General features: G+C 41.1%; 1 long non-coding RNA gene across 1 annotated transcript; it reads left to right on the forward strand.

Moving 5' to 3' along the window:
- The first annotated feature begins 636 nt into the window (after positions 1 to 636).
- On the forward strand, positions 637 to 23,550 carry LOC129208191 (uncharacterized). Its single transcript, XR_008577706.1, has 3 exons — positions 637 to 766; positions 7,130 to 7,199; positions 22,906 to 23,550. It is a non-coding gene; the product is annotated as an uncharacterized LOC129208191 (long non-coding RNA).
- Positions 23,551 to 25,910: the final 2,360 nt, after the last annotated feature.

Here is a 25,910-nt window from a genome sequence, read left to right on the forward strand (position 1 = left end):
ATTCTAAAGAATATGTCTATCAGTAAGAGGTTGCTAACTAACTAGTGAGAGTACTTTCTCAGCCTAGCTCCTACTTCTTCTCTGATGTGTTTTATCATCAAAAAGCTTTTTTGTACCTGTTCATTATCTGCCTGTTTAGCGTCCCTGTACTTTGAGTTGAAGGGGAGAGTAGCAAAGATTAAAAACCCACATGGAGCTAGCAAAGCTTTTGGTTGCAGTGGGTGGGGAAGGATGAGTTGTCCTTGACAACTAATGTAGGCTAGCCTGGTATGTGTGAAAGCTACTTGCCTGTCCTTGAGCTCTCCAAAGGAAATATCTGGTGTTTGAACTGAGAGGCACCCAAAGAAATGCACCATGACTCAGCACCCTTATTTTTCTGTCTCTGCAGAGAACTGTGAGCTCTGAACACAGCTTATGCTGCTAAATGAGTTTGCTCCAAGTGTATTAAATCCGGTAGTGAACACACTTGTATTATGGTCACCTGTGTTTTCTTTTTTCTGTTGAAAAACAAAGGAATGTTGTGCCTTCCTAAGAAGTTAATCCATTATCTGTGACCCTGTGGTCTGCTTCAGAAGCTATAGTTAAAAGCTTTGCCTTTAACCACATCCTCTGTGTGTTCAGTTTGTGTTGTTTTGTGTTTCTTTCTAACCTGATTGTGGAGAGCATAAAGGTGAGGGGAAGCCATTAGGAAGTATGACTAAGAAAGGGAAAATACAACATATCACCCAGACCACCCAGTTCTCACCAAATTGGAAGGTGTCAAAATGTAAGTATGGGATAATCTCACTGTGCAGGTTAAAAAAAAATAAATTGGAAATTCAATTCAGTGTGTAGGGAGAAAACAGTCCTGATGGTTCAAGTGTTTGATGGGATCTGAAAACTTTGAGGGCCAGACATCGTAGCAGGATGTATAAACATGGATTTCTAAATAATGTCTGTCAAGTGCTGGTGTCCTGCTTTGAACCCTTAATGCTAGCTGAGGAAGCAGTGCAAGATGTTTGCTGTGTACCCCCCCACCAGTATGCATGCACCTCCATGCCCCTACAGCTTGTGTATGGCTGTTCTCTTTCTACTTCAGTTTAGTTTTCTTCTTTGAACTTTAGTTCTCATTATTTTTGGACTTGTCACTTTGTTTGGAAGGATTTATTTCCACTGTTCCTTCTCTGTTCTTTCCTTGCCTCTTCTCCTCTGGATGCTTTTTTGGCAAAGCCTGTTGCTGTTTTTTATGACTTTGTGTACTGTTTCAAAACAGTAAAATGTTTTTGAAGCAATTGATCCTGTGTTGCTACGTTCATGCAGTAGCTCCTCCACCTCTGCTCCTTTTAAAGGGCTGGTGCTGTACTTCTGGTTTTCAGTGTTCATTAAGAAAACAAGTCACTCTGAGTTGTAGAGCTTGAAAAAACCAAAAATCCACTCTTCTGTGTGAGTACCTTGATGTTACTGAGGGTTTTTACTTCTCTTCATGACAGGAAGCTGGGTGTCTTTATGTGATCACATGCTGGTTTTCACAGATATGAGTAAAAAGGAGCAGTTCTGATATTTCTGTCAAGTGATGTTGAAACTGGCTGAAATTGGAAGGGGGACAGCTGGCCAGTATGATCACTGAATTGCCATTTCCTTTGGACTCGAGGACTAAGACTAAAATGTTTGTCCCTGTGTGTTTCGGATCACGTTGTACCATTCTAGTGACAACTGAACTGATTTCATTTGGAAGTTGGAGGCTAAGATCTAAAGCTAATATTAGTAGCTCAAAAATCATGCCAGTTTATAAATACACATGTAAATATATTTGGCTGAAATGGTTTTCCTTTAATGCCCTGGGGTGAGGCTCCCCTATATCATGTCAGCAAGGGCAGAGCTGGTGGAGACACTGTGCTTCAGTTTAATTCTCTTATGTCTGCAGGCCCCTACAAGCAGCTTTTGAAAAAACTTCACTTTATTCGGTATGCTAAACAATAGCAATAGACTTCTGATATCCAGATTATTTGGAGAATTTGTCTCTGCATACTTAACCAGTGTAGCTTGAGTGTTAATTTTATATTGGATGGGGCACAAAGCACATACAGTTCTATTCTCTGCTTATATTAGCAATAAAAACAACTATTAAAGTCAGGTGTCTAGAGCTAACACTTGTGCTTCTCAACTCAGTTTTTCCTAAATTCAGGTTTCTTAAGTCTTTCTCATTTTTCTGCCAGGCAATTTTTTTTTTTGCAGAACTGCTTTTTGAGGTGCTGAGGTAGCAACACAATGCTGGTCCATGGTAAGGGCTTAAACAGACTCCCAGATAAGGATGATGAGACATGAACATGACTTAAAAATTGGAAAATAGTCATGGGATGTGCTCTTCAATACCAAACAAGCTATGAGAGAAGTACCATTCTGTTTTATGTTAGAGGATATCTTACCTTCCAGGAGTGCGTACTCACCACTAATATAAGAGATCTGTCTCTGGAACTTTTACTGACTTTGAGCCTCAGTTTTCCTGTCACAGGAAGAGAAGAATCTTACCCTGCGTTACAATGGCCTCCATCAACACTATGTTTTCATATTTTATTTGGTCTCTAGGCACTTTGTACATTTGTAAGGTTAAAAAGGAACTTTCTGTTGGTGCTGCATGAATGGTATGTAAAAAACCCTCCAGCTAAATGTCCTTTGTGGAGTCCAAATCTAGATTAAAAGACTCCAAAGTGGTGGAGACTTCAATTTGCTTGCTGAATTACTTGTATGGCTATAAAGACACTTGTCAGTAGACCTAAGTGCAGTTTACTGGCTGATAGACTGATGGCATGCTGGAAATACCTATCCATAGCTTTCCAGAGATGTGGAACTGAGGGATCCGCATTGTCCAGAAGGAGAGTAATTCCCTGATCTGGACTTGTAACGGATATCAGTGAAGGACAGCTGAATGTCAAATTTAAGACCAGGACAGATCTCAGGTAATCACATGTAGCTTTCTGCAGAGAACATCATGCAGTCTTGTCTGGGAAGATCTAATGCATCCTCCAACAGTAACAATTTCTCCCATTTTTTTCTTCTGTTAGAAAACTTTAAAAATAACTGAGAGGAGTAAGGTCCTTGTAAAATTTCTCCACACTTTTCACCTGATGCTCTTGTGAGCCAGTTTATCCCTATACCTTTCTCTGAGGCAATGCTGGCTGAAATATCTCTTCCCCTCTTGATGAGACTTCAGTCTACTACTAAATAAAAGCTTAACTCCACTTTTAATAGGTTATCTCCTGCACCTGCTTCATCTTTCTTGAAGAGGATTAGCCAAAACTGCATACTCAGATGTGACAAGTATACAGTTTAAGAGGGGAGTGTGGACAGCTTGAGAGAAAATGGTGGATTCATCCCCTTTTGGTGGAAAGGGATATCCCAAAGTCAGAGCAACTCTGTCAACGTTTGTAGTGCTGTTGCAATTTGAACCAGACCCACGTACATCTGCAAAAATAATTTGTGTAGCAGCCACTGGAGGGGTAATAAAGATTTTTTTTTTAATCCAGTCATTGGTAGAATGAATGGATTTTGTCAAAAGAATCCCTTATATCCTGTATTAAAAATAAGTATGTCTCACTTCAGCTTCTGCAAGACCCAAATGCCCCAATCATTTCCCGTTCCTTTTTGGAGCTCAGAGCAGGCTTTCAAGGGTGAAACAAAGAAGTCCAAATTCTAGTGAGACCTGTGGAATGTAGCTTGCAGTGGGTTTTATACAGAGGGTCTTCAGGCAACCAGGAATTTCCTCTGAAAAGTGAAAAACAACTCTCCTCTGAAGAAATAAATTAAAATAAGCTGAAGGTGAAAGTGTTGGAGTTTGGAATGGGCTCTGTTAATGGTCTACAGGGACAGAAGCTGTGAAATGGGAGAGGAACTGCTGTCCATCACTGCTGCTAAGGTGTTCTCTTGTTATTTCTCCTTGTGGTGTGGAGTTTGCAGCTCAACCAGCTCCAGACCCAAGGGAATGGATCTATTCCTTGCACAGAATAGGACTACCTATGTTTCTGGAGAAACATCTGTGGGGCTCAGACTGCAAATGGTGTGGCTGCCTGTACTGTAACTGAATAACTAATGTGAGACCAGGTGGAGGCACCTTCTAGTGCAGCACACGCTACTGATGGCTGTCACTTGGGCCCAAAGGATCCTGCTGTGCCACAGTGGGAGAGGAACGTGTCTGGCTTTACCCACAAAGTGTTGCCACTGCATGAGCTAAAGCTTTGGGACCTAAGCCCTGTGAGAATTCCCATTTCAAAAAGTTCAGAGATTGGGTTTGTGGTCTCTTCTGAGGTTTCTACTGCAGAGGAGAAATAACTCTGGTCTTGAAGGAAGGTGTGGACTTATATGTAGTTGTTAGGGTAGCTTACCTCTAAACACCATACAGATTGTCCTGATCAGTTTGGCTTTCTCCTGTCCACATATCCCAAAAGGGAGGGAGGGGAGAATTGGGATGGCACTGTCTGGGATTCAACATTATCAGTCCCAGGTCTTCTAACAGATATCCACTTTTTGTGTGTTTGCTACATGTTGGCATGTTAAGGCTCTTAATGAGCCCCATGACCCCAAAATAGCAGCACAGCAGGTGATTAGTAGATAAGTTTTTAAAAGGCTGCTATATATCAGAGGTGCTTTGGAGAGACAGAAGAGGGTACCCTGGGAAAGAACCTTTTCTTGAGCATCATCTGCAAGTTATTCCCTATTGCACCGTGTTTTGAGCTCTGTAGATGACACGTGGGTTTGCCCTTCATCTGCATGTTTGCCTTCCCACCCTCTCCTCCAGTGTTCAGGGCAGCATCTGCCACTCATCCAGGCACTGATCCTGCTTTAGACACCCTGTCTTTAGTTTATTTTGCATCAGCTGCAGGGATAAGGGAATCCTGTCCATTAGATTGTTTGGCAGAGCTTGTTTCAATTCTGTTTGATTTTGCTTAGCTCTCGTAAAGTTGATCCCGAAGGGCCCTGTCCATTGCATCAGCTTGCTGCTCGCTTTCAGCTTCTATGCTTTTGCTTGCTCGCAGGCAGTCACCCAAGAGCAAAGTCAAACAAACTAGGCTACCAGGAGGCCAGCCAGAGGCTGTTCTTGCAAAAGAAGTTTCACCCATCTTACCCAGAAAAGGGTGGGGAAAGAGACAAATTCTCCATTAAACTGCTGGCAAAGGGACACCCTGAATATTACCCTCTCCCTTTTGAAAACAAATAAAAATAATTTCTTTGCGTTGTGGGGGTGGAGGGACCTGTTATGGACGCAAAGATTTTGCTGCTTGTAGTTTTAATCTAAATTTCAGATGCCAGTGTTTCAGGGCTATGTAACAGCCAAAACGGGGGGGAAAAAACCCGCACAACATTTAACAGTAAAGCTGCAAAATTGAAACATTCATAAGTTAAGGAAAGCCAGATGTAAAGGTGTCCTGGTCAAGCTTTGTTCAGCTTTTTTTTTTTTGTTTTGTTTTGGGGAGGGGGAATTGGGGGTTTTGGTTTTTTGTTATACATTATCACAGCCTTCGCTTAATGAAATAAGACACATTGTCTTATTTGTATTTCTCTGTGTGGAGCCTGCTCCTCCTCTGCTTTGGGTAGATATTAACAGGAGAAGAAATGGGAGCACAGGAGATGCTGTCTACCTGCAATACAGTGCCACACTGTTCTCCAGCAACGTGTTCCCAGAAAGCCCTGCACAGCTGTTGGCACACAAAGCAGTAGCATGCTGCATGCGTAAGAGCAGCAAGGGAATCGGAGCATGCTCCTTGCATGCTGAACTGCCTCACAATTAAGCTGCCAAACACTGACAAATTTTCTATTAAGCCTGTGGGTTTTCTGAAGTTCGCAACTTGACCATATTTATGTAGATCTTTGTTTTTCACGTTGATGCTACAAGTGCTATCTTTGAGAGCAGGGCAATCCTTCTATCAAATTTTACATTCCTATTCTAAGCAAAGGCATTACAGTTTTTCAAGGGAACCGTTGTCGTTTATGTCTTTTTTCATTCGGATAAAAAGATGCCTTTTTTCACTTTTCCTTGGGAGTGGAACTGTTCTAGCTGAAATTTCAAATAAAATAATTTTGAAGCAGATGCTATATCATGGAAAATTTCAGGTTTAGCCATTTCAGTGTGATAGCTTTAAAAGCAGTGGTAAAGCAGAGGCCTTTCTACAAGAAAAAAAAGGTTAAATGCTATCTGCATTGACTACACTTACAAAACATGAGTTGGTAAGGCTTTTTAGGGAACCATGTGCAAATGTTCTCTGGGGTTATTTTGTGGGAGCAGCACCATTTTCACCCCAAATCCTACAATTGTTTTGCATGGAGGGTCAAGAGCTCAAGGACCCTCAACTTCTTCAAGGGTACTGAGCACATTTAGAGACAATCTTGCTGCTGCCTGCAAATGCAGGAAAGGCAAAGGTCTATATTCACCCCTCAGTTCCAAGGAGGCACCAAAGGGTGATGTTAGGATGAGAACACCCAAGTCCTCTCTTCTAACCTCAGATGTGACTTGGTGACCTCCAGCAAGTCCTATGAAAGCAATGTGCCTGAGCACCCCCCATCAGCAACCTGGGGCTCTACACAGTCCTGTCATCTCTGCTTGGAAAATTGCTTTGTCTTTGCGTCCTCAGCAACTTGAAAAGCTCCATAGAGACCGTAACTCCAATGGATCAAGTCAGCAAACACAGTGCTCATCCATTCCCAAACACAGTGCTCATTTTGAGACAGAAAATGGAATTAAGAGCTTTTCTTTAGTATATGTATATATAAAAAGGAAAAATGAAGGAAACAGGCATTTGAGGCAAGCTGAAGATGTTTTTTGCCTTTTATTACCTCTGCTTGAATCAAAGCATTTAGACTAACATTATTCTTTCCAACATATTTATGAGTATGCTACTGCTGTGACTCATTTATGACACAGGAAGCGTGTGAGGGTCACATGCCTTAGAGCCCATCACCCATTGGGTCTCTGCCGTCTGACCCAAAGAAAAGGCTGACAGCCATTATTTTCTTTGTCTTTATTCTCATGGAAACAGAAAGTGGATTTGAGGTGAAACATCTGGTTTGTTTTGGGTAAATGTTATTTATCTCTTATTTCCCCTTGGCTTTTTAATATTTTATTCTTTTTTTGTAAACTCTTTCCCCTTTTTGAAATAAGGGCCTTATTTGAAGCCCATTGGATTTTTCCATCAGCTCCAGCAAGACCTTGGATGAGGCCCTAGATACAGGTATGGATTTCTTTCCACACTCCTTTGTATCTGTTCTCTTGTGATCCCCAGTGAAAATGCCTTGTATTTGTTGTATCTCTGCCTACTGCATTTGAAGGTGTTTCCTCTTTTATTCTTAATATGTTCCATTCATGCCAACAACATCCAAAGTATTATACAGACATTTTGGGGAGCAGGGAAGGGAGGTGAAGTCTTTTCCCCAGTAGACAAAAATCATGGTGGATTGAGGGAAAAGGGCTATGACACTGATTCTAACACATTGCAGTAATGCCAGGGACATGTCAGTTGCATGCAGAAATACAAATGAGCCTGCATTTTATTAACATCTCTACCAGATCGTTAAGAGCTCAAAGTATGTGAGAAATTCTCTCTTCCAAGCCTGCATGTGATCTACTGCTTAAACAAGTTCCCAAAGGATGTGCTCGTGGTCCAAGTGACCAGGACACCAACATTAGACTGAACTTCTTCCTTCCTAAACAGCAGAAGTTTTAGGGTTTATTATCAGCACCACTGGCTGGCAGTCTCTGGCATATGATGTGCCTACAAACCTGGGACTGAAGAAATCTGTCTTTTGCTGCAAACAATAGTATCATCTATGTATTAGCAAAAATAAATCTTGCATGTCTGCTATTCATAAAGGCTTTCTACATCCATTATTTCTACTGGAAGACACTGATTCTACTCAGACACTAGCCTCCAGCCAAATTTGGCTTAAATTGGCCTTAGCATTCAATAGGTAGTAGAGCAGATGGACACTCTTAGGCATGTATCACTCTGACCATGCAAGCATTCCTCCTTTGGGGAAGAAAAAAAATGGCTTGAAATACAGGTAATTCACTGGATATGTTAATTTGAAACTCAATGTTGTTGAGCTCATTTTGCACCTTGCTCAAGTTTTCCATCTGCCCTATGCCCACACACCCTAACACCTCACTTATTGTGGCTGCTTTGAGAAAAAGTCTGCAGCTGAGCAGTTCACCTCTGCCTGCCTTCCCTTCCTTCTTAATTTATGAACCTGCAGGGCAGCCAATGTTATTTAAAAAGCCTTGCTACTTGACTTTGTTTATGCTATCACTAGTGTTCTTTCACTATCTGAGAACTGAGCTTATGGTATGGCTCTGCATTTACACACATCATTCTTATTCTGCTTTCACTTCATCCATGCAAGTTTTCATTTCTGTGCTTTTTCCCATTAGTAAGGTCCTCATTGTCTCCTCTCCCTGAACACCAAAACAAAGTGTCCATATAGTTTCAGGTTTGTCCTTACCTTCAGAACTGACCTGGGGGCAGTTTCCTCTAATTTAGTAGAACTGAGTATCAAAATCAGACTTGGTTTCTAAATCAGTTGTTAAAATTCTCTTCCAGGAGGCTTTGCACTCTGTGCTGGTTCACTTGTGGTCTCTCTTACTCTTTCTACTTACTAGGAGTAGCTCTTAAGCCTTGATCCAAACTCCACCAGCTCCAGCTTTTAGCCTTGTTCCTGTATCCCACCCTCTCCCAGTGAGCCAGTAGATACTTGGCCGATGTCATAAACCCACCTAGAGTCTCTCTTCACTCATATGTGCACGGTGCATCCTTTCTTTTTCCCCTTTATGTAGCCAAGGAACCATTTCTTATCAGTGCTAGCTTTATTCCAGGCTTCCCTGGAAGTTTGACTAATCAGAACAGCCCCTTGTAGCCTTTAAAGAAATTTGTTGATTGTATAACTACTCCTGGTTTCACAGATGCTTTCGTGAAAGAGGCACTGGGACAAATAGCCAGTAGGACTACTTGCAGTTTTTGCTACTGTTCTCCTCTATTGCCAGGCTACCAGTGTACGAAGAAGGAAAATGATGATGAACTACTTCAAAGTGAGATAATTCAGTAAATATTTGCAGAATATTCGGTCCTCTCTTCCTCGCCTGTCAGCATAACTGAAGCCTGCAGGAAATTTCTAAAGCACATGGAAATCTAGCCATCAGGTCTATGTGGAAAGATCAGTTACATTTTCACATAAGCCTTTGGTTTATTCACTAATTTCTTTGTGCAGACTGCAGGGTTTCCCTGCCTTTCTTGGTTTTGACCCAGGTAGACCAGATGGCAATAATTGAACCCTAGGTTGTGAAAGCTCGTAAATTATTGTGGAAGGAGTTATCACCAGAAGGCAATGGCTGGAGCTGCCTTGCCAGCCACAGTGATAGGAAAGCTCTTTCCCAGGGCAATGCTGTTTGGTTGCCTGGAACAAGGCACTGTACCCCTGCAGTCCCTGAGGTGGAGCATCCTCAGCAGTGCTCATGAGCATCTGGTTTTAGGAAACTAGCAATTTCCATCTTGTTGCTGTCGATCAAGACACTTATTTTTAACATAGCTTCCCTATTTCTTGGCTTTAAGTCTGTCTGCTTTTGTTTCCTACATTCAAAGGATCTTATAGGAGGAAGTGGGTGGTCATCCAGCTAGAAATACCGCCATGCTCTCACACCATCTGGCTGTTTCCTGAGATCCTCCCGAGCATATTGTCCAAAAGTGACCTCCAGAACACTTATGTGCTCATGGGGATTAAATGTTCAGACGAAACGTGTGAGTAACAGATGAGACTGTACTGTATGAAGTTGTTCTCCAAGGACATTCTTCCACTTGTCCCTTGAACAAGATCTGAATCAACATCTGGACCAGGATTTTTGTCACATGACTTTAGGCTGACATTTGACTTCAGTGACACATTCTGATACCCTTTCAAAATGAAGCACCTACCAAATGAGGATTTAATTGAGATTTAAGATTGTGTTTATTGTCTATTAATAAAGTACTATGTAATAACTGAAACCACATTTACAGAGGCTGTTGTGATTATATAACAGACTATTATGTTTCTAATAATTAGCTGGCACCATTCAGTTACATATGAATTAAAGAAGTTTTCTAGTTTACTAAGGAGTTCTAAGGAGTACTAAGAGTTGTTCTTAGCATGGATTTAGTGTTGATAACCAGAGTCAACCTCATGCTCTGGAAATTAGGTTTAACGTAGTTGACAGCTGCCCTCATTCTTGCCTGATGTTCTCATTCTTGACTTGAGAAGTTCATATTGAAAAGAGGAGACAAGGAAAGGTAGAGAGCAGAGTTCAGGAACAGGATGCTGAAGAGACTGGCCTAAGATAACACAGCAGGAAGTCTGAGGTGGACCAAGATGTGAATGTGGGTCTCCTGAAGTTAGTTATTCTCTCATTGACATAGCCTGGTACTGCAGGTGGAAATCCTGCCCCTCCTGCTATTCCAACCCAGGGGAATCTCATAACCACCCGGTTAGCATTCCCCTGTGGTGTAGGAGTCTGTTTTTATAAAAGGAATCAAAAGCTTTGAAAGGTCTTTTTTTTTTTATCATAATGTGGAAAGGGAACATATATGAAATCTCAGTTTCATGGGGTAGGAAAATTGTTTCGCTCTCTACTCTAGAGCAGATTGATAAAAGACTCATGATAGCAATTGAATGCTGGGGGGATTTTTGATCTGTGCAGCTGTGCATAATCCTTATTATTTTTACAAGTCACTGGAGGCATTTGGTAGGGTCAACATGGTAAGAAATCTGGACCTGAAAGTGAAACAAAGTGTCTGTCAGAGGGGCCAGCTTTTAATTGGAAAGTAAATCTAATTTTAGAGGAAGAGGAAAATACCACACTTCTAATGAGATCCAGGGCACTCCAGAGAACAGCCTGCAAAGAATATTTAAATAAAAAAGTCCTGTTTAGAAAGACCTGTTGTAAATGACTTCTTGATATTGTAGGTAGATAAATGCACTCGAGCTTATGCCTCACAAATGAGGAACCATATATAAAACATGCTGATGACTTAAAGTAAGATTTTGAGAGTAGTTTTAACTTTAAACAGGAAAAGTTTATTATTATTTTTGAACTGTTCAGAGAAGCTAAAGATTTTCTTTTCTAAAATATATGGAAATATTCATGTGAAAGTGGAAAGCAAGGACCAAACTTCATTGTACGTGAAAATTTCCAATTTTCATGAGATGCTTTCAATTAAAAAACAAATTGAGAGGGCACTTTGTTTGGATTTTTTTTTTTTTTTTGGAAGTTCAGAGTTCTGCACCTTGAAATAATTCAGGCTGTTCAAAACATAGTACAAATGTTGGTAGTTATAAAAGAGCTTTTAGAAGTGGTAGTGATGATTTTTTTTTTTTTAGGTAGTCTGCTCAAATGAGGTGAAACCTTGAGCTCAGATTTTGATCCTTAAATAGTCATTTGAGGAGGAAGGAGTTTTTATGCTTTGTTCATGGCAACAGCCAGAGGATGAGGGCAGAGGAGGAACGGATAGTGGCCTCCTGCCTCTTCCAGCGTGCAAGACCCTGAGGACAACCTGGGAGGTGGAGAATGATGCAAGGACATTGAGGACCAATGATGCCTTCAGTCCCTCAAGGACAAAGGGAAGCAGAGACAAGAGGTTTTGCTTTCCTATTTCACCAAGTGTACTTAAATCCCTTAAAAAAGTTGAAAGGTTTTTTGATGAGGAAGGAGGATGATGTTCCTTCCTCCCTCCCCTCTTTTATTCTTAACCTATGGTCTTAACTGATCTGGTCAATGTAGCAGAGCCTCGCAGTCAGACACCTCAACAGAAAAATGACAGCATGTGAAAGGATGTAGGCACCCCTGTAGTGTCCTCATGTGGTAATTAAAATTAAGTCAAGGCTAAAAGGATTAGTAACCAAGTAAAAGAGAAAAAATTGGGTGAGGAACTGTTAAAAATGCCTCTCTCTCTTGGGCTGCAACTGCAAGACTGAATAAAATAACCAAATCTGATGAAATCAGACGTTTCAGGCAAGCGACCAGCGCTCTAGGGAATAAAGGTAATACCTGTCTCCATACCACACATCAGACCACACTTGGCTTTTTTAGCTGGACTGCCCAAGTCCAATTTGAGTGGGTTATCTCCATGTGAAGGAGCATGGTTCAACCACAGACCCCCTGAACTAACAGATTCGCAGTCACTTCTTTTGCAGCTGGGTCAACTTTGTCCCTGCTCTGGGTGTAGAGAGAGAAGGTTAAACATGGGGGAGGAGAGGGAAGGAAATGATACATGGACAAACCATGTTTTGCCTTCCCTCCAGCATCTATCAGTGGATAACGAAATTTTTCAACTGATTAGATGCCCTATTGGTTGGAAAATTTGGAAGCAATCATGCAATTATATCGCAAAACCTCAGAGTCATGTACATTCAGCCAAGTAGAGAAACCAAACTATTAGCAAAAATAGAGAGAGAAGAGAAGAAAAAAAGACTATTTATATTGCAATACTAGTCCTAAAAAATGGAAAAGAAAACACAATGGAAACTTTTCTGCAAACAATTAAAGGAGAGGGATAAAGGCTCAGGATGGGGCTGGCGTTTCAGGATAAATATAGAATTTATAACATAGTAAGAGCTGTTTTTGGTGGGTCTTAATTGAAACTACATTGCTTGTCCCTCTGCTGCTACATCTCAGTGCTACAGTCCGTGAGAAAAAAGAGGGACTGGGTGACTTTCCTAGTAAGGGACTGATACATCTCACCATAGAAAACAATGATTGGCAATGCTCGTTGTGAGCACTTGGGGCACTTTTGTAAACAGGGACGCGGACTGGTGCTCTGCTCCACACCACAGCGTCTCTGCTCCTGACAGGCACTGTTCAGCCCCCATCTGCTCCAGAAGCCATCAGACACAGATACAGTTTTGCTAAATGAAGCCATTTGCCTTAACTAATACTTTTTCTCTGTTATCTCTCTAATAGGAGGGTTTCTTGCTCCTCTTGGTGACAGGGTGAAGGAAAGCATTGCTTTTGTGCACCCCTAAATCATCTAGATAAGGACACAGAAGCACAATGTTTCCATTGGTAGGAATATGGAGAAATTTTGGGGTGAAACCTGACCCCACTGAAATCTCAATGGCATTTTTTTTGGTCTTGGGGGTTAGAAACTGACCTCAGCATTAGCAGCCTCTCTCAACAGCCTCCTTCCTTTCCAGCTGCTCACCCTCTCCCCCGGGTGCCACCAAAATGTGGCGTCTCTGGCAGTGCCCTTGTGTCTGGAGGTTGAGATGATCAACATCTAAAAGGGAGCATCTGTGCAGCAGCGGTCAAACGGTGTGTGTGGCAAGATGATCACAGGGGTATCAGTTGCAATTGAAGAAAGGGCAGGTATCTATGCAGCATGCTCTGTAACAAGATGAGGACCACGTCAGCTTCCCAGAATCCAGGATCCTGGCTTAACCTGTTAGTGATGGAAGCAGTTGCAGATGAAGATCTGAGATCCAGAATCTGGTCCAAGTCCATCTTTTTAGTCATCTTTTCCCCCTAGAAATGCTCCACTAGCTTTGATGTCTCGGTACCTTGCTATTAATGGAAGGAAAGTATCCCTTCCCCCTTGGCATCACAGACATGTGAAATTCACTAAAAACTAGAAATGTTTTTATTATTTAATTTATTTATTTTTTCCAAGACAAAAAAGAAAATATTTGGCAATCCTATGCTTGTTTGGTGCTGTGGTTTGATCTGGTTCCCCAGAAAAGTGGGGGCTGTCCTTTGGATTCTGCAAAGCCTCCTGGAGTGAGGGGAAATTGGTGGCTCTTCGGGAGCTTCCTGGAATGTGAAATGCCATTTAACACTGGCTTTATGTCTTCAGATGCTTGGGATCTCTGGACTCTCAAAGGCCCAGGGAATGCCAGGGTAGGATGGACAATTAGATGAGTTAAAAAAGGGAACTCATTAGGAGCATATTCAGACCAGAAACTGCAAGAGAACAGTTACATTTTTTTGCCTTATTCTTTACATAAATTTTGAGAGCCAGTGGAAAATAGACTGTCACAGGGCTGGATCCAGGCCTGGTAGAGGCAGGGTTATGTTTTTGTTTTGCTTTCCACCAAACATTCAACACCCCAATTTTCTCCTCTTGCAGGGGAGAAAAAAAAAAAATGATTCAACAAAGAGCTCTTCACCCACCAGCTCTCACTGTCCTACTGAGTCTTTTACAAAATTTAGATGCCAGCAGGAGCAGAGGGTTTTTATGAGAATTATCTGCCTGGTCTCTGGATGCTTGTGGGACAAATCTGTCCCACAACATGAAAAATCAATGGTGATTTCTAATGTGCTCAACACTGAAGAACTGGGACCCTTACCAGACAATCGACGGGTAGCAGAGCAAGGCTCACAGTAGAAATATTTAAGTGAAAAACGCAATCTCAGGTACTTGGCTGCAAGGTGCAGTGATGGCAATAGCCATGAAAACTGAATGAGTTTTGCAGGGAGATCAAAATGCCAGGGCTTTCCCATATGTTGAAGGTCCTGTTGTTGTCCTGTGCAACCCTATGAGTCTGAGTTTAAAATGAACTGTTGCAAAAAAAAGGAAAATACATTTATTAGGGTGTTTCAGCCAAATGCACTTCTTTACTGGAAAGTGGACACCTTTCTTGAATCTGTCCTATTTCTCATGAAAGTACCAGAATGCTTCCCAGTTTGACAGGATTTAATACTTTTTTAACACAAAAATCCATCTTTTTTATAGGAAAGGGAAGAAAAGTTTCTTTTCTGTCCATCTCTATTGGATGGATCTCCTCCTGTGTTTCCTGTAGATTGGTCATTGGCTTTGTCCCCACTAAGACATGAAGGATCAACTTGAGCCAAATTCTATCTAGGGAGCTCATGAAAATCACTGAACTGTATTCTCTATTTGCATCATGAACTGAGAATAAACTTTGGCCGCCTCTTTCTTGGTCTAGAAGAGTTTCACCCCTGTGCAGAGAACTGTATTTTAGACATGCATTATAGGCTTGGTTATTGCCTTTGCAAAATGGCAAGTATTCATCAAGATTTGGTCTTCACACTTCTTGTCCAGAAGAATCTTCATGTCTTCTGATCTTTTTTTTTTTTCCTGTTATCAGTACCATCATTACTCACGGTATCCCTGTGGCAGCTGTGAAGGGGAACCCTTGGGCAGTCCTTTAAGTCCTAGATGAAGGTATGTAAAATAAAGGATTGAGGGACAGCACTCTGAGCCTGACAGTTCAACTGCTTCACCACTTTGTCCTCAGCATCTTCTAAACTATCATTGTTATAACGTTCAAAACCCAGACTAGTTAAATAAGAGGCCTGGGGGAGAACTGGTGAACTTTATTATCCTATCTTACTAATGTCTCAATCATTTAATTCTGCTGGCATGATTTAAAGCTCTCACAGCTTCATAAGTCCTTTAACTTTCTTTGCAGAAAAGGAAGTACCCAAGGGTACTGATGATCCACAGTTACTAAATTTGTGTCCATTGCTGTATCTCTGAAGGTCTTCAGAGGGCTGATCTGAAATCAAGGTTATTTCACAAAAATCCAAACCTGAAGGTGGAACAGTTTAGTTTGGGGGCTTCAGACTCATATTAAGCAGAATGGAAATCGGTCCTTGAGGTTGTTTGAACCCTCTGGAGTCTTTTTGGTGATCAAAGGGGTCACTTCTGCAGTATGGAAACAGATTTGTTGAGGGGGAAAAACCCACATGCCTGCAAAAGAGAGCAAAAGTCCCACAATGCTTGGATGCAAAATGTTTTTCTTTACATATTCAAAATCTAGCCATGAAACCAGTCTGAACTGACAATTTTACATGAGAAGCCTGTGCCACTAATCACTTGCAGCGTAAAACTAAAAAAAGGTTGTAGAGGAGTCCAAACTCTGCTCCGTTACAGACTTTGGTGGTTCTTTCATCCATTTAGATTGCTTTTTGTGGGATCACTTCAGCACAATTAAGAACACTTCCTTTGACCTATGCAATTTATATCAATTTTTTTTTTGTTTATAAGACCAAACTGAGCACAATTCCACATTTAAGAATTAAATCCTTCAATTACCCATGTACAAATCCTCAGTAAAGGTTTTGGCTTTACTGCTCAAGCCTTTATAACCCACAGAGGAGAGCCTGCACATAAAAAACCATGAAAATTAATGAACATGGACTTGCAGCAGTGAGAAAGTTGGAATTCCTGCTCTTTGGGAACTTCCAGTGTGTCAAAACTTATTATTCTAAGCTGAAGCAAGTACTTCCAACATAATAAATTTGCACAAAACCTGAAATTTCTTATAATTTCTGTTAGGAATTGCCAATACTTTCATTGTTCTTGAACAGAAATGAGAAGGAAGAATTACCTATATTGAAATGTTTCCTTTCGTTTGCTGGATTTGATACACGTGCTCAATTTGCCTGAAATTCAGTTAATACTGAACTTCACATTTTGTGAGGGTCTTTCTTTTGGCTTTGTAGTTAAAAGGCCAGAACCCCCAGATCTCCCTATAGGCTAAAGTTTTCTGTCCAAATTACATTGCTCGTACAGCACTAGAGGCACATGAGTATCCAACACAGCACATAATTCAGGCCAGGCCAAGTGCATGTTATTTCTTGGGAGCTGCAGTCCTCCAAAGGACTATGGGCCCACAGTAGAGAGAACAAAGTTGTAAATTAAAATTCCCACAAGACAATGCTCAACTAAGGAAATTAAGCTGAATGTCATGGTGACTTAAGACAAAAATTAATTATTTTTTATAAATAAAAAGGAAGACTAAGAGTTTCTGAACTTGGGTTGCATTTCCTTTGGATTACAGCACTTCATTTTGCATCATTCCCGTTGTGATTTTGAAAATTCTTCACTTCGGAAAATCAGTTTGGTGGAAACTGCCATTCCTGTTGGAAACTTGCACCAGTGTACATTTCTTGACCACCTCTGCTGTTGGTAGATACCTCCTCCACTCTGGCAAGCACAAGCACAATCCAGCATTTTTGGTGAATCAACATAAGCAGGAAAAAAGTAGGCGGACAAAGTTAACTGCTATAGCCAAACTTCACCAGTAAAAGTATGTAGGGTTGTTAGTCATCTACAACAACTTCTCTTTCTGACCCCTATGTCTTTTCTACTGACAGACAACTGCTATCCTAAATTTTCTCTTATTCCACAGCACATTTGCAGGAGTTCCACCACATAAAGGGGGATGCTGTCATATAAAGGGAGAGGAGGCTGAAACCAAAGAGATTTCTGAGAAAGAAGAACTTAGCTCATCAATGTACTTGCTGTGTTACAGAGCAGCAGGCTGCAGACACAGACTCCTGTTTTACCCAGAATTTAAGCTTCCTGTTGCATTTCAGTGCAGGTCTTGGTGCGAGATCCTCAGTGGGTACAAAACAGAGTAACTCCTGCTGGTTACACTGTTTGAAATGAGAGAAGTGTCCCCTCTCCCATGGCATTCATTGCACTTGTTCCTATTATGCATTATTATACCCCCAAAACATCTGGCATTGCCCTAAACACCACCCATACATAAGGCTTCCTGTCCTAACCTAGCCCACAAAGTCAAGAGCTTGGGAAGCGAATAAAACTGACAGTGCAAATGCATTTTGTCGGCCATGGGGAAGGAAAAAAAGGGTTTGTGGAGCACATTTCAGTTTTCATTGGTGCTTCTGGCAACCAGCACCTTCTACACATCATCATCCTCAGAGAGACAAAACCCAGGCTCCCTGCTGCGTACACAAGAAAGGGAGACTTCCCTTGTGCTTCGCTGTGAGCTGTAAATTTCTGAAGAGCTCTGCTATAATCTTTTACAGTCTGCAATCCCACCCTTCAGCTTAATGAAATGGAATGGTACAAATGCTCTCTGGACATTTCGCTGCTGACAGTTACCCAAGGTTTGCTTCAGCTGTTACAATACGGCTATTTTATTGTCTTCTTTTTTTTTTTTTTTTATTTCTCTTGTACAATTCCATGACTAACTATGTGTAAAATGGAAGGAATTTGACTATCCTTTCTTCATCCAGTTGGACGCAAACTGGACTGGTTCCTTTAACTCACTTTTCAGCTGGCAGGGCTTGCTTTCTGTTTTCTTTTAAATGTCAGAAAAGGTTAAATAGGCTCTTCAAATCTGCAATAGATTTTGAAGATCTGTGACGGTAAAACCTTCACAAATGGTTTATACTAGTTCAAACAACAAACTTGGGTTCAGAACCTGGAAGGCAAGAAAAACAAGCCTAAAACATGTCTCATGTAAAAATCACAGGATTCTTTTTTTACCAAATCTCCCAATATAATGAAGAGGAGGGTTTGAATCTCTCTAACTTTCTTGGTTTTCTTTTTTTTTGATTTATCTTACAGTTATATATTACAGCTTGAAAATACACATGAAGATCAGGGAGCTAGACATCAGAAAGTGATTCCCACCATTTTCCTGTGTTTGGCTGGTATCCTGCTTTGCTGCAGGACTTTCAAAGGGACCGAGACCCTAGCTAGCCTGCCACAGCTCTCCTCACTTGAAACAGAAAGCAAATGCAAACAGTGGGTCTAAAAAGCTTAAAGGAAAGTTGGCGAGGTCTTTGGCTTTCACAACTTGCTGAAAAATTCAGTATTCCTCATACCAGCAAAATGAGCTACCATCCCAACTCAGCGTTTGCCTGGCAGATACAATCTTTAACTTGGGAAAAAGCAGGAGAGGAGGCAGTGCAGAAGTGCTTGGATCCATGGAGATACCTATTAGACAGATCATCTCAAGTCGCTTTTATTTTGAGATCTGTAAGACAGGACTGAGTGAGGATATACAGAGATTTTGAAGAGCGGTGTTTTGTGTTATGTGACTAAGGCCTTATGCTTTCATACTCCAAACATAGTCCATACTAGCATACAAATACACTAATACCAAATTCCTGCTGATTCAAAAATAGCCTGTCTTGTGCTGTTTCCAACTATATGCGAGGACCTTACAAATTCAGAGTGACCGTGGTTTTAAGCTTCTTTGGTTGCATCTTCTTTTGTTTCTCACTGGTAATATTGTTCATGAGGAAAAAGGCAAATTTTGGCCAGCCAGGTGGAAGTTCTTGTGCGAAACAGTAACAAGTCTGGATTTGTTGTACATGCACTGGGGTACTTTGCGTCGGAGACTCAGAACTTGGCAGGCGTCTCACCAGGCAATGCTTCCCCAATAACTCAACCAACTCCAAGTGTACCCCAAAGCAGATGGACCACTGCTTCTGCTTCAGGTTTCCCACTGCAAATGGAAAAGTTGAGGTGGGACATTAAAACTGGAGAATTCCTTGATGCCATCATCAGTGAGGTTACTGATAACTGGTAAGTCCTGCCTGCTCTGGCCTCACGTTGCTACAGAGAAGCCAAGCCCTGTATCCAAGCTCCGGACGGGAGCTTGGGTAGTGTGCGGTGGAGGGGAGCGCAGGAGCGTCTGAGCAGGGAGAGATCACATTACCGCGGCGCTAAGCCCCTCACCTCCGCACTCTTGCTAGTGCCAGGATCCCTTCCCAGCACTCCCTCGCTTTGAGAAAAATGTGAAAAGTGCTTTAATTGGCCTCAAGCCTGTTATCACTTATGACAGCAGTGATCAGAAACAGGGTCCATTAACAGCCTTAGTATTTAACGCGTGCATTCACTTATGAGTAGAGGGTTCCCTGTCTGTATGATTAATGTCATCTCAACATATTCCATTAACAAAAAATATGAAGCGCTTTGATTTTTTTCCCCTATGTGACTGTCAACATAAACACATTGTCAAAAGCACTGAACAGATGGTAAGGCACTTAGGAAAGTCTGCTACATTTAAAGAAGTCACTGGCCTTCAGTGAATACTTAAACTACCACGGGTAGTAATTGAAAGAAGGCTGTCCTTCATTTCCAGAGTGAGATGGAGTGAAAAACAGTCACTCTTTGCATCTTAAATACAACAGTAATTCTGCATTCCAGGGATGGTCTCTAATTATAAACCAGCCTTTTATCTGAAGTTGATGGTCTGTCAGTAGAGACTGGCACAAAGAACAGAGGATGGGTATCTGGTGTGAGACAGCAGCAGGCAGGGAACAGAGCTCCAGTACATATAGGAAGGATGCTTGGCACAGTGTCAGCATTTGCTCTTGGATCACGTACAGCTGTCTTCTCCATCCTGCTTTGCTGGGAAGCATGCTCAACTTGCATCTACCTTTTGTCTACACAGTAAGTCCTAAATGCTCACCTTCCAGTATCCTTGGAGCTGGCTGTCTTGGCGATCAAAATACTCTTTTCATAATTTCCTAGAGATCATTACCAGTTTCACCCTCCCCAGTGTCTTGTTTCACTTTTGGGTCTTTCAACAGCTTGAGTAATGAGTGTTGATCAACATCAACTTCACTCCCACAACATGAATTAATTATTTCTGCAGAGACCTCTTACCATGAAGACAAATCTGCAGGGGACTTTGTCTTCCCTTCTGCTACCTGAGGGAGTTTCAGTTCTTCTTGTTCTCCTCAACTTCCTATGGCACGGATTCCTTTGTGCAGCCTCTCTCTCTGGCAGCTGGTATAGTTTGCATTATATCCAAGGCTAAAAGCTGGTAGGATTTGCTAAAAACTGGGAGGGAGTAAATTACTGTGAGGAACCTGAAACATCCCTTTTCTGTCTTCTGTTTTTTACTGTGTAAACTGAACTATCCTCATTCCTCAAGCTTTACAATCATTTTATGAACTCATGCATCCAGAAGTCAGTTTGCTCAATTTCTTCTGAATTATTTCCTGCACATATTCTTGTCATTTTCTCATTCTACTACTGTAAGGTCTTTAAATATGATTTTTAATCCTGAATATCATTTGTTTGAGATCTTTCTACTGCTAATACATTACTATCATTTGTTTTACTATGCCTTTTTTAAGGCAGAACCTTCATCCCCAGTGGAGATGTGGTAGCCTTTCATAAAGTAACTTGAATACTGTAGCATCTTTTCAGTGCAGGCACTGTCCTGATAGCTGTCTTCCTTGGATCCTACTATTGATGAGCCACATTAACCTGTTTCAACCTTTCTGTTTGCCCTCAGAAGGCTATTAACTCACTAAATTGATATTGATTTTTTTTGAAAAAAAAAAGTTTATATATAAAGTATCCTGATTAAAGAAATGTGGAAGAAATACCATAAAAGTAAACCACTTTGGACAATAGGTCTTGTAAAATAAACTTGATGCCATTCTGTAGGCATAAGGTAAGTCAAGTCTGCAGAAAAAACTATTGCTGTTCCCACCTACTTAACCTTTCACTGTCATCCCGAATCCTCTGTTAGAACATGGTGGAGAAGACTTGTGATTTGATATTTGACACAACTAAGAGCCAGGCATGGTCATGAAGGGTAGGGTGTGGGACCCTCCAAAAATAGAGGTATTGATGCAACAAACTTCCTCATCCTGAGAAAAGAATCATGTTTCCATTGAAGACACAGAAATCCTTTAAAAACTTCACAAAACTTCTAAGTTAGTATGGTTTCTGAAAACAGCAATCACTATCCAGTTACTGCTTAGCAGCATTAATTAAACATAGCTCATTAGAGAGCTCATTAGAGAGCTCATTAGAAATGTTGTATGTTTGGATTACTGTCATTAGCTTTACTGAATTGTTACGGCTTCATATTTTGATTTAAAACAAATCAGCACTGAATAATAGAGCAGGAATGCATTAAAAACTGACTGACAGATCTCAAAATTTCATTCCAGAGGAAAAGCCTGAATGATTGTATTTTTAGTGCTGCTGTTCTAGGATGAGGCTCATTTTGGATCTGCACTTTCATCAGTGATTTAGTAATTGGTATAAAATCCCCACTGATAAAGGCTCGTGGGTGACAAGCATTGCTGGAGCAATGATTTATAATCAAAGCAATCAATCGATAAATTCAAATTAAATATTTCAGTAAAACGTTTCTGCCTAAGAGAAGGGCCGTATGTCATGCTGAAAGACTGCTCCTCACCACAAATGTCTTAAAATAGAATTTAGCAAAAGGCTCTTCATTCTAGTTATGAAGACAAGCTAAGTAGGGCTGCTGAGGTCACAGGGTACGTTGAAAGAGAAATAATAACTTAACAGATGACATCATTACCTCTGCAGATGACTTTTACTGATGCCAGCTTGTTGCATGCAGTTCCGAATCCACACCTGAGAAAGGATACAAAGCCACAATATTTTGCGGAACAGAACCACATGGTTATTCTGCGTCTGGAGAAATCCCCTCACCATGAGAGAGTTAAAGAAATCAATCTGTTTAACTAATCATGAAGGCAAATGGGGAGACGAGAGGTGACTTGATTACTCTATAATTACCTTCCCAAGGAAGACATAGCAGTTGCTAAAGAAGTCTTTAATTCAGCAGAGAAATGCAGAACAAGAATCAGTAGCTTGGAGTTGAATTAAAACTTGGCACAATATGTAACTGGGAGGGGGAAGGGAGAAGAATCATCTATTTGGAGTTATCATACTGCAGAAACAATGAATTCTCCCTCATGTCTTCTCCAAATAAGACCTGAGCATCTGAGCCATGTTAATCAATTTCACTGAGCCATGTTAATGGGCTTTATTAGATGGTGACCAGGAGAAGAACTGCACCTAATATTCATGAACTACACAGGCAGTCAAATCAGATAACTCTAATGGTCTGGCCTAGATTCAGAGAATATAAAACTAAGAACTGCCTGGTACTGACCGGGGCTACGTGAGATGTTTTAATTTCATGGTAGTACAGTAACCTTCTGAACAAATTATACTTGACCTCTGCATCCTAGTTGTGGATAATCCTCTTGGGAAAAATGCTTTAAAAGTCATTCATTGAACATTTGGCTGCCAGTATATTGATTGACTTACTGGTAGTTTAACAGGCTGAGACAAACCTTATGAAGTCGTCTAGTACGACTAATATTTATATGCTCTTTTTTTTTCTTTCCAGGTGAAAAAAAAGTCTGAAATGACACAAGGTCAGCAGGTTCTGCTGTAACAGTCTTCATGAGGTTCTGGCACACTGGACTGCAGTTATTATTTGATCCAAACTGAACCTTTAATGACAGTAGTTAATAATCTTTTTATCTGCTGCTAATAAGGCCATTCTCTCATAGAAATTACTTCTTTTGTTCTGTTTTGTCTTCCTTTTTTTTTGGACTGAGGAAAACCAATACAAAATAATCGGCATTTTTAATGGCATCTATCCAGTCCATATTCTTTTGGCTGTCATCTCTTCTTAGCTACATTTTTGGCTGTATATACTGACAGTGGCCTCCTGCAGTGGAGGAATATGATGTCTTGGATGTATCTCATGTAGGAAAAGCTGTAGAAAGTGAATGGCCTTCTCGATACTCTTGCAGTAAAATCACAATGTTAGCTTGGCCCATGTTTTGTTGCCTTCCACAGACACCCCTCTTTCCCAACATGCTAATAATTTTGGAGAAGCCACATGTTAGATGCGCTTATCTTGATGGTTGAAAACTTTCTTTACATTCTCTGGAATTTATTGAATGCTTATACCAAGATATTTGTGCACGTCTCATCCCTAAAATCCACAAAGCATTATTCATGACCTACTACTTTCCAAGGCATATGGGAGAAATAAAATGACTGATTTCACTGATGTTGTTCCTTTCTAATCCATTCAGAACATTTTGAATTTGAGAGAGGACTTGTTTTCTTGAGCAATTTAGTTTTTTCTGGTTGTTTTCCAAAAACTAGGCAATCTTGGATAATCATTCATTTTCCAAGCACACCAGCGTGCATGGTCAGACTCTGACCTGTCTCTCTGGAATAACTTGCAGGACGCATTTTACAATTTTATCCAGCAGATGTGACACTGAAACGCAGCTTCCACTTTTACCTGTTTATGCACTGTGATACATAGATAAAACTAACCAACCAAATCACTTTGTTTTAACTATTCATAGCAGTCATGCATGGATGGGTAGACTACTAATCACCTGTTACTTCAGGAGGCTTGGAGCTAAGAACACTTCTAATGCACAAGAAAAACAAGTTGTGATTTCTGAAACTCTGAAAGCTTACAACCAGTGACCATACTCCCAAGCATCTGAGTCTTTTCATGACCATCTGAACTTGTGATTCAGAGATGGACAAGATGAAGTCTGCCGATCTCTTCCTATGTGATATCCATCCTGTCAATGTAAAAGTTTGTTTGAAAATCCAGTGTACTTTATACACACTAGAAATGTAATGAACTCATGCATCTTCTGCTATTAACACTATTACCTCCACCCAGCTGTTAAATTTTCTTTCAGCCAAATGTAGATCTTGGCATTCTTCTGAACAGACCGTATCCATTTTTCGTTGAACTTCTTGGAATTATCATTGGCTCTTTTGTTGTTGCTTTGGTATTTTAGATTGCTAGAGGAGCATGTTTCCAAAGCAATGCAATGAATTTTTTTTTCTTTTTTTCTCTGGAAAGGTCAATGAGCCAAGGTAAGATCGGTGTAGTTGATGTGTGAAGCAACTGAGAGATTTTGGTCCTGAAAGACATTGAGCAGGACTGAAAACACCACAGAAGCCTACAACCTCAGGTTTGAAAAATAAGAGCAGTCAGTTGTGCTAGTAAAGAATTTAGTGCCATGCTTTAAAAGGTAAAATCAAAGAATTCTGTGTGCCATATAAAGTTGAAAAGGAAGCAGAATCCAAAAGGGTTGGGTGACCAGTTTTGAAACACTGTTTGAATAAAATGGATGGATTGGAGCTTTCCGTACTTGGTTTGAGGCCAGGAATAATCTTTTCAAAGCTAGAAGTGCTTTTGATCTCTGCCTACTCCTCCTCATCACTGTGAATCTCCAGGGATACAACCCTACCGTGCAATACAAGGGAAAGAAAATGTGCTTCAGAAGAGGGAGAGGAAAAAGGAGAAGGAAGCCAATGAAATAGTATCTGAGAACAACACCGCTGCCTGTAATGACACTGACCCGCTGGTGCCAGTGGAAGAGTTTTGTAATATTTTTCCAGGTCTGCTCTTGTTTTTGATACTGGGCTGTGGAGCTGGCTGCGTGACTCTATACCACCCTCTGCGCACTTGCGGGGGTATTGGGAATGGTTTCTGTTCCTATGGACCTGTGACTTGGAAATAGACCCAAAATGTTTTACAGGCCAAAAGTCCCGTCAGGCAAAACTGAGCCAAATTGATCTGACATCAGTGGGAGTAGGCGCGCTGAGGAGCAGGGGTCTTTGCGTCACTATCTCTATCCCAGCTAGGAGGAGACCGTGTTGGAGATGGAATGTAGTGGGTTTGTAGTGTGCAGCAAACCCAGGGAACGATTTGGGAAGAAGCGAAGAGGAATAATCCATCAAATGAGTACAATAGAGGGCTCAGGGGGCACATGGTATTGTTTATAATGGAATTCACACAGCTTAGCTGGAATGACATCTCAACTGTAGTTTTAAAAAAATAAATGTCTTGTCTTTCAAGGACCGTCAGACCTCTTAGCTGCGCAGTGCCTCTGAAACCACCTTAGCGTTAATTTTCGTTCAGACTTAACTTGGAGAGAAGGATGTGTTCATGGAATTACTGAGGCCGCATCTCTAAAGCGGATCTCTCCCTGGAGATCTGTTGTTGTAGCCTGTAAACGCTAGGAAATTAGAAGGTCCTGCTGGGAGCATACAGTCATTTCTGGACGCCTCGCTTCTTCTCTACAACTCAGATGCCACTTAGGCTGAGACAGAATCACCACCTCCTGTTGGGTGGCATATCTTATGATGCATGGGAGATTTTAATAAGCTTTTTCTGTGAGTAATATAATCTCCTGGGACTGTGGATACAGGCTTGAGCCATGGAATAAATGTGGCTTTTTGGGCTTAGAATCGTCCTGAGCAACATTCTCCACTCAAAACCGCACCCTGCGCTTCCTGGTGGGAGAGCATAAACAGTCAGTCGGAAACTTCCTCTGGTTTCTTCCCATCCGATTCAGAAAT

Source organism: Grus americana, chromosome 6, assembly GCF_028858705.1.
Source record: "Grus americana isolate bGruAme1 chromosome 6, bGruAme1.mat, whole genome shotgun sequence".
Lineage (NCBI taxonomy): Eukaryota > Metazoa > Chordata > Aves > Gruiformes > Gruidae > Grus > Grus americana.